Below are 8311 nucleotides of genomic sequence, written 5' to 3' on the forward strand. Positions count from 1 at the left end.
AAAAAAAAAAAAAAAAAAAAAAAAAAAAAAATTAGCGAGCCTGACAAAATTAGCGCACGCCTGTAATCCCAGCTACTGGAGAGGCTGAGACAGGAGGCAGGAGACTGAGCGGGAGGCAGAGGTTGCAGTGAGTCAAGATTGCACCACTGCACTCCAGCCTGGGCGACAAAGCGACACTCAATCTCAAAAAAAATAATAATAATAATCATGGGAGGACACAACGAGAAGGCAGCCTTCTGCAAGTCAAGGAGAGCAGCCTCAAAAGGAGTCAAACCGGCTGACACCTTGCTCTTGGATTTCTAGGCTCAGCTGCGAGAAAATACATTTCCATTGTTTTAAGTCCACCCATCTACGGTAGCGCTAGCCAACTAAGATAACCACCAAGTAGAATGCAGGGGTGGTTCATGGCCAGGAGTAATCCCAGCACTTTGGGAGGCCTGGGAGCCCAAGGCGGGAGTATAACTTAAGGTCAGGAGTTCGAGACCTGGCCCACGCTGGGAAACCCTGTCTCTACTAAAAATGCAAAAACAGAGCCAGGCATGGTGGCATGTCTCTGTAATTACAGAAACGCTGTAGGATGAGGCACGAGAATCACTTCAACCTGGGAGGCTGAGGTTGCAGTGAGCCGAAATCGTGCCATTGCACTCCAGCCTGGATGACAGAGCGAGACTCCATCTAAAAAAAAAAAAAAAAAAAAAAAAAAAAGAAAAAAGAAATGCAAGAGTTGTTCAACATTTGAAAATTAGTCAGTGTAATGTACCACACTCACACCAAAGGAAGAAAATCACATTATTATGTTAATTGATCAGGAGAAAAATTCAATACCAATTCTTAATTAAAAGAAAGATTCTCAAAAATATAGGAATACATGAACTTCCTCAATTTCTTAAAGAACATCTTTATAAAAACTCTATAGCAAATGTGAAAGGAAAATATCATGGCTGCCAAAATCACTAAGCTAAAGGGAAAAGTCAAGCTGGGGACTTTTTAGGGAAAACCTGCCTCCCATTCTATTCAAAGCCACCCTTCTGCTCACTGAGATAAATGCCTATCTGATTGCTTCCTTTGGAGAGGCTAACTGGAAACTCAAATGAATGTAACCATTTATCTTTCTTTTTTTTTTTGAGACGGAGTTTCACGCTTGTTGTATAGGCTGGAGTGCAATGGTGCGATCTCGGCTCACCACAACCTCCGCCTCCCAGGTTCAAGCGATTCTCCTGCCTCAGCCTCTTGAGTAGCTGGGATTACAGGCATGCGCTACCACGCCCGGCTAATTTTTGTATTTTCAGTAGAGACGGGGTTTCTCCATGTTGTCCAGGCTCAGGTACTCCCAACCTCAGGTAATCTGCCCGCCTCGGCCTCCCAAAGTGCTGGGATTGCAGGCATGAGCCACTGCACCCGTTCCATTTATCTCTTATCTACCTATGACCTGGAAGCCCTCTCCCTGCTTGGAGTTGTCTCACCTTTCCAGACCGAACCAATGTTCATCTTACATATGTTGATTGATGTCTTATGTCTCCCTAGAATATATAAAACCAAACTGTATTCTGACTACCTTGGGCACATGTCATGAGGACCTCATGAGACTATGACATGGGTGTGCATCCTGAATGTTGGCAAAATAAATTTTCTAAATTAACTGAGACCTGTCTCAGATTTTTGGGGTTCACACTAACATTGTACTTACTGTATCAACTGGACAACCATAAGAACAAAAATAAAGCTTGCTGGGCATGGTGACTCATGCCTGTAATCCTAACACTTTGGGAGGCTGAGGAGGGTGGGTCACCTGAGGTCGGGAGTTCGAGACCAGCCTAACCAACATGGAGAAACCTCATTTCTACTAAAAATACAAAAAATTAGCCGGGTGTGGTGGCACACACCTGGAATCCCAGCTACAGCTACTCTGGAGGCAGAGGCAGGAGAATCGCTTGAACCCGGGAGGCGGAGGTTGTGGTGAGCTGAGATCACGCCATTGCACTCCAGCCTGGGCAACAAGAGCGAAACTCCATCTCAAAAGTAAATAAATAAATAAATAAATAAATAAATAAATAATAAGTAAGTAAAAAATAAATCTTGACCTAAATCTCTTTTTATACAATAAAAATGCATCACATACTTAAATGTAAAATGTAATACAAGACAAATTTTACAAAAAAAAAAAAAAAAGAAGAAGAAGAAGAAACCATGGGAGAAAATCTTCAGGATCTAGAGCTAGGCAGAGTTCTTAGATTTGATACCAAGAACATGAGCCATAAAAAGAAAAACTTACAAATGAGATTCCATCAAAATAAAAAACATTTTGGTCTGCTGGAGAGTCTAATAATAAGAAGAAAAGTCATGCTACAGATAGGAGACAATATTTGCAAACAACATATTCAGTAAAAGACTAGTATCTAGAATATACTATATAAAGAACTATTCAGAGCTCAACAGAAATAAAACATATGAACCAACTAGAGAATGGGGAAAACATATGATGAGACGCTTCTTTTTTCTTTTTTTCTTGAGATGGAGTTTCACTCTTGTTGCCCAGGCTGGAGTAGAATGGCGCTATCTCGGCTCACTGCAACCTCTGCCTCCTGGGTTCAAGCAATTCTCCTGCCTCAGCCTCCCGAGTAGCTGGGATTACAGGTGCGCATCTTCACACCTGGCTAATTTTTGTATTTTTAGCAGAGAGGGGGTTTCACCATGCTGGTCAGGAACTCCTGACTGCAGGTGATCCACCCGCCTCAGCCTCCCAAAGTGCTGGGATTACAGGCGTGAGCCACTGCGCCCAGCCAAGACATCTTTTTCTTTTTTTTCCTTCCCTTCCTTCCTTCCTTCCTTCCTTCCTTCCTTCCTTCCTTCCTTCCTTCCTTCCTTCCTCTCTCTCTTTCTTTTTGACAGAGTCTGGCTCTGTCACCCAGTCTGGAGTACAGTGGTGCGATCTCAGCTCACTGCAATCTGCACATCCTGGTTTCAAGCAATTCTCTTGCCTCAGCCTCCCAAGTAGCTGGGATTACAGGTGCATGCCACCATGCCTAGCTAATTTTTGTATTTTTAGTATAGATGGGGTTTCACCATGCTAGCCAGGACGGGCTTGATCTCCTGACCTCGTGATCTGCCCACCTCAGCCTCCCAAAGCATTGGGATTACAGGCGTGAGCCTGGGTTTTTTTTTTTTTTTTTTTTTTGACAGAGTGTCAATCTGTTGTCCAGGCTGGAGTGAAATGGCGTGATCTCTGCTCACTGCAACCTCCACCTGCCTTCTGGATTCAAGCAGTTCTCCCACCTCAGCCTCTGCAGTAGCTGGATATACAGGCGTGGGATATCACACCTGGCAAATTTTTGTATTTTTAGAAGAGATGGGGTTTCACCATGTTGGTCAGGCTGGTCTTGAACTCCTGACCTCAAGTGATCTGTCCGGGGTGGCCTCCCAAAATCCTGAGATTACAGCTGTGAGTCACAGTACCCGACCAAGAAGATCTTTCTTAAGTTAAAATAAAAACACTCCCTAGGTGGAGAAGACCATGTGGATACTTAAGCAATTATTAAGAAGTCATGGGTGCTCTGGATTTTGAGGTCTGGAAGAGTGGAGGAGAGACCATGTGTGGTTTGGGGGCCATTATGGCCACAGTAAAGACTAGACTGGATCGGCCAGGTGCGGTGGCTCATGCCTGTAATCCTAGCACTTTGGGAGGCTAAGGCGCAGATTGCCTGAGTTCAGGAGTTCTAGAACAGCCTGGACAACACAGTGAAACTCTGTCTCTACTAAAATACAGAAAGTTAGCTGGGCGTGGTGGGAGTGGACAAGGAGTGTGATCTTTGAAGCACAGCACCCCAGGGAGACACTTAAGCCTCTGGATGACTGCAGGCAGGCCTGGCTAATGTCAGGCTTCCAACAAGAGCTGGTGGAGCAGAGTGTTCTCTAACTCCCCCCGGGAAAGAGAGACTCCCTTTCCCAGTCTGCTAAGTAATGGGTGCCTTCCCATTAGCTGGACAGTAGCCTGTAGTCCCAGGTACCTGGGAGGCTGAGGCGGGAGAATTGCTTGAACCTGGGAGGCAGAGGTTGCAGTGAGCCAAGATCGTGCCACTACACTCCACCCTGGGCGATAGAGCAAGACTCCGTCTTCAAAAAAAAAAAGAAAAAAAAAAAAAAAACAAAGAAAAAAAAAGACTAGACTGGATTATGCCAGGTTCTCAGTAAACATCGGTGTAGTCAATGGATACTTTACTATTAAAGGTAACTTTCTGAAATGTGTCCAAACACTTATGTGACATCCTGTCACTCTGCATGTGCCTAGCAGGTTCATCTAGAAGTCTAAGTAAAGCTTAGGAACGCACCTGTAGGTAGTTGGTCATTTTACTTCTTGATGTTTTTCTGTCATCATGCTGACATTATTTGTGACTTTGTATAACTTAAATACAAGAACAATAATGGCTATCTCAATATCTCTTGGATCAATGAAGTGTGATTTAAAGTTTACCTAAAACAACATGCAAAGCATCTGGCATGAAGTGGACCCTCAATCTGTTAGCTTTTTAAGTGAGAGTGGCGAGGCAGTTGCTATATATCTTAAAGGAAATAGTTTCAATACATGACAAAAGGCATTTTGGCACAGAAATCTGGAAATATATTTAAAAATACACCCCACTGAATTTCATTCCTAGTTAAGTTGTAGAAAATTGCAAGAGTCTGTTTCTCTCAATTTAATAACTAAAGCAAGAGCATAAGTTACAAAGTAGTAGATTTTATGAACCCACCAGGGAATTGGTACAAGGGAATCTAATCAAATTCCACCTAGAAAGAGGTCTTCATACGAGAAAAGAGGTTTCTAGCTGCCCTTGTTCCTGGCAGATGGGCAGACAAGCAGAGGAGGAGTAACCCTTGAATACTAAATGAGGAAAAAGCCATCGAAACTCAAAAAGATGTTTAAGATTTGCCTGTGGGCCTACTTGACCCAAGCACAGAATTCCAAGTAGCCAAAAAACCATTGCCAGTTGTCTCTGCTAGAGGAGAGTAGCCCAAAAGAAGGTGAAGGGGCAGGCTGGAAAGTGGAGAGGAATATCCACGGAGGCATCCCCAAGTGCAAAGTCTTTTGAAGTTGGGGAGCATGACCACAAAACTAACAGAAATCAATCTAGGGCACTTTATATTTCTGCTGCCAAGCGCCAGGACTGGAGAGCTGAGAGAAACCTCTCCAAAGCTTTCTAAGTGGAGAGAGATCTTTGTTGGAGACCAGCCTCATCACCACCCGTAGGGTACTTGAAGTCTGGTGGCGAGGAAGGAATGACAATAGACAGGTTAAGAGTGTAAAAAGAGTGGGGTCCAGGGGCCCAATTGCAAAATGGAGGCTGCAAAAGGCACCAAGCTCTGGTCTCCACACTATTTATTGAGTACAATCACTTAGATCTAAGAAGCAGACGTTTAGGGTGAAATGGTGAAAGGGAGGCAGCGTGTTATAGGCATAATCTATACCAATAGCAATTTAAATGAATCTCCTTTGTGCTCAAACAGCATATCTTTAACTTATCGGAGAGGAGCTAGTGGGAGCAGGCTTAATTAGGAGCCTGTATGTCTGTCTACATTCCAATGCTTCAAAGGAGTGTCTTTCTCCTTCAACACAGTGTTTATAGGTAAGAGAGCAGGTTGTGCTCAGAGCATGGGAACATAATGGTGATAGGAAGGCTTTCCTCTTCAGAGTTCTCTTGTGGCTTTCCACAACTTATTGTCCCATATTTTTGTGGCTAGTTTATGCAGGCGCTCCACAAGCCCTTTCCCAACATGCCCCACTTTTTTTTAAACCGCTATTGTTATTAAGGCTTGTTCATGGTGTCTGGTCTCTCTCCAGAGGCGTCTTCTGTATTTGCAGACTAAAAGTAAACAGTATAAACAGATACACATTAAAGCAAAATTTGCAATGGTTGATCCTCTAATGTTCTTGATCCATTTGAGAGGGTTTATGTTTGAAAGTCCATCAGTAGCTTCAGTGAGAATGTCAGTCCCAGGCAGGAGAGTTAAATGAGCCTGAGATGCTTTAAAAACCTGTTCTTTTAATTTGCCTGTATCTAATGTGGGCAGAAAGCCACCCAGGTGCTGAGGCAAGAGATTGAAGGCACAACCTGTTCCAATATAATAAAGAAAATAGGATAAGACAAGACAAAGTTACATTAGAAATAGAATACAGAGATGATTATATACAGATATTATCAATCATTAGTTTTTAGTATTAATCTTTGTATTATTATTATTACCAAAGAAAAACCAGGTCATACAGAGTTAGGAGCTGAAGGGACATTGTGAGAAGTGACTGGAAGACAAGAGTGTGAGCCCTCTATCACGCCCAGATAAGGGCCACTTGGGGGCTCCTTGGTCTAGCGGTAGCGCCAGTGCCTGGGAAGGCATCCATTACTTAGCAGACCAGGAAAGGGAGTCTCTCTTTCCCTGGGGTAGTTAGAGAACACTCTGCTCCACCAGCTCTTGTTGGAGGCCTGACATTAGCCAGGCCTGCCTGCAGTCATCTGGAGGCTTAAACGTCTCCTTGGGGTGCTGTGCTTCAAAGGTCACACTCCTTGTCCACTTTTATGTTCTGCCTGTACACCTGGTTCCTCCTTTTAAGTCCTTAGAAGACAGCAGTAGCAGAATTAGTGAAAGTATTAAAGTCTTTGATCTCTCTGATAAGTGCAAAGAAGAAATGCTGGCGTATACTGTCTTCCCTCTCTGCTTTGGCTACCACAAAGGGAAAGGCTCCCTGTCACGTGGACACGTGACTTGCTTGACCTTATCAATCATTTGAGATGACTCACACTCCTTACCCTGCCCCCTTGCCTTGTATACAATAAATAGCAGTTAGTCCAGGCATTCGGGGCCACTAACGGACTCTGCGCATGTGGTAGGTGGTCCCCTGGGCTCAGCTGTCATTTCTTCTATCTCTTTGTCTTGTGTCTTCATTTTTCTACTATCTCTCGTCTCCACACATGAAGACAAAACCCACAGGCCCGGTAGGGGTGGACCCTACATCTGGCACCCAATGAGAATTTCTCTCTCACTGTGTTCAGGGCCACTACCGGATTCCACACACTGGTGGTAGGTGGTCCCCTGGGCCCAGCTATCTTTTCTTCTATCTCTTTGTCTCATGTCTATTTTTCTATGATCTCTCATCTCCGCACACGAAGAAAACACCCACAGGCCCTGTAGGGCTGGATCCTACAATCTCATGTTAAATTTTTATTTCTTTTTTTCTAGATGACGTCTAACATTTTTTAAAATGATGTTTAGTAGTATTATATGGACAGGGAGTTATGTAGAAATTAGAAGTATTTTAATCACATTGTATTTGTAATCAATGCTCTAAGCTCATTATATGATCTTCCATCTAAATAACAGTCTGTCTAAGATCATTTATGTGATTTGTCACTTGTTGGTCTATCCGGGTCTGAGAATTCCACAATTTTGAGGAATTTTTTTGTCAATTATTTACATATTTTGTAATTTGAACAGAGGAGTGTAAAGCAATTTCAGCAGCCGCAGCAGTAGCTGTGACTGCAATAAGGCCCATAATTACTGCTATAAGGGTACAAATAAATCTTTTTGTTTTGGTAAACACTCCTCTTAACATTTTTGTGACGATATGAATGGAAGGAGAGGCTTCCTAACATCTATTGACACAGATCTGTATCCAAACTTCTTCTCTAGCCCTCATCAGCAACACAGATGTCTTCACACCAAATGTGGAATCAATACAGGTGAAATGCGACAGTTTTGACAAGTAATAGTTAGAGAATTAGGTTGAATATTAATATTTTTGATTATCAACGTAAAAGGAGGCTTGACACAACTCTGAATGGGCACCATTTGGTTGGAAGAAAACTGATACACAAATTGAAGTCTCTCACCTTCTCTATCAAGATAATATTTTTCTTTTTAAACCAGAATATGAGATTGGGCCATTATTAACTTTTATAATTTGGGATGTTTGGGGCCTATTATTGGATTAATCATTTTTGGATGAGGGCCAGCCATACTAAAATTGGTCCAAATTATGGGAAAATGAGCACGATTTTTAGTGTAAGTAGTGTCATTTCTTTGATAGTATAGAATTTGTTTTAGTTTTGTTTTGCATCTATTAATTTGACTGATACAATTAACTGTAAATGTCCCGTTAGGGGACCAATTAATAACAATTCCATAGGAATTATTTTGCAGTACCTCAGCGTGATTAGTGATGCAAATTCTTTAAAATTAATATTTCTGGCCGGGCACGGTGGCTCAAGCCTGTAATCCCAGCACTTTGGGAGGCCGAGATGGGCGGATCACAAGGTCAGGAGAT

This window comes from Piliocolobus tephrosceles, chromosome 5 (genome assembly GCF_002776525.5).
Source record: "Piliocolobus tephrosceles isolate RC106 chromosome 5, ASM277652v3, whole genome shotgun sequence".
In the NCBI taxonomy this organism is placed as follows: domain Eukaryota; kingdom Metazoa; phylum Chordata; class Mammalia; order Primates; family Cercopithecidae; genus Piliocolobus; species Piliocolobus tephrosceles.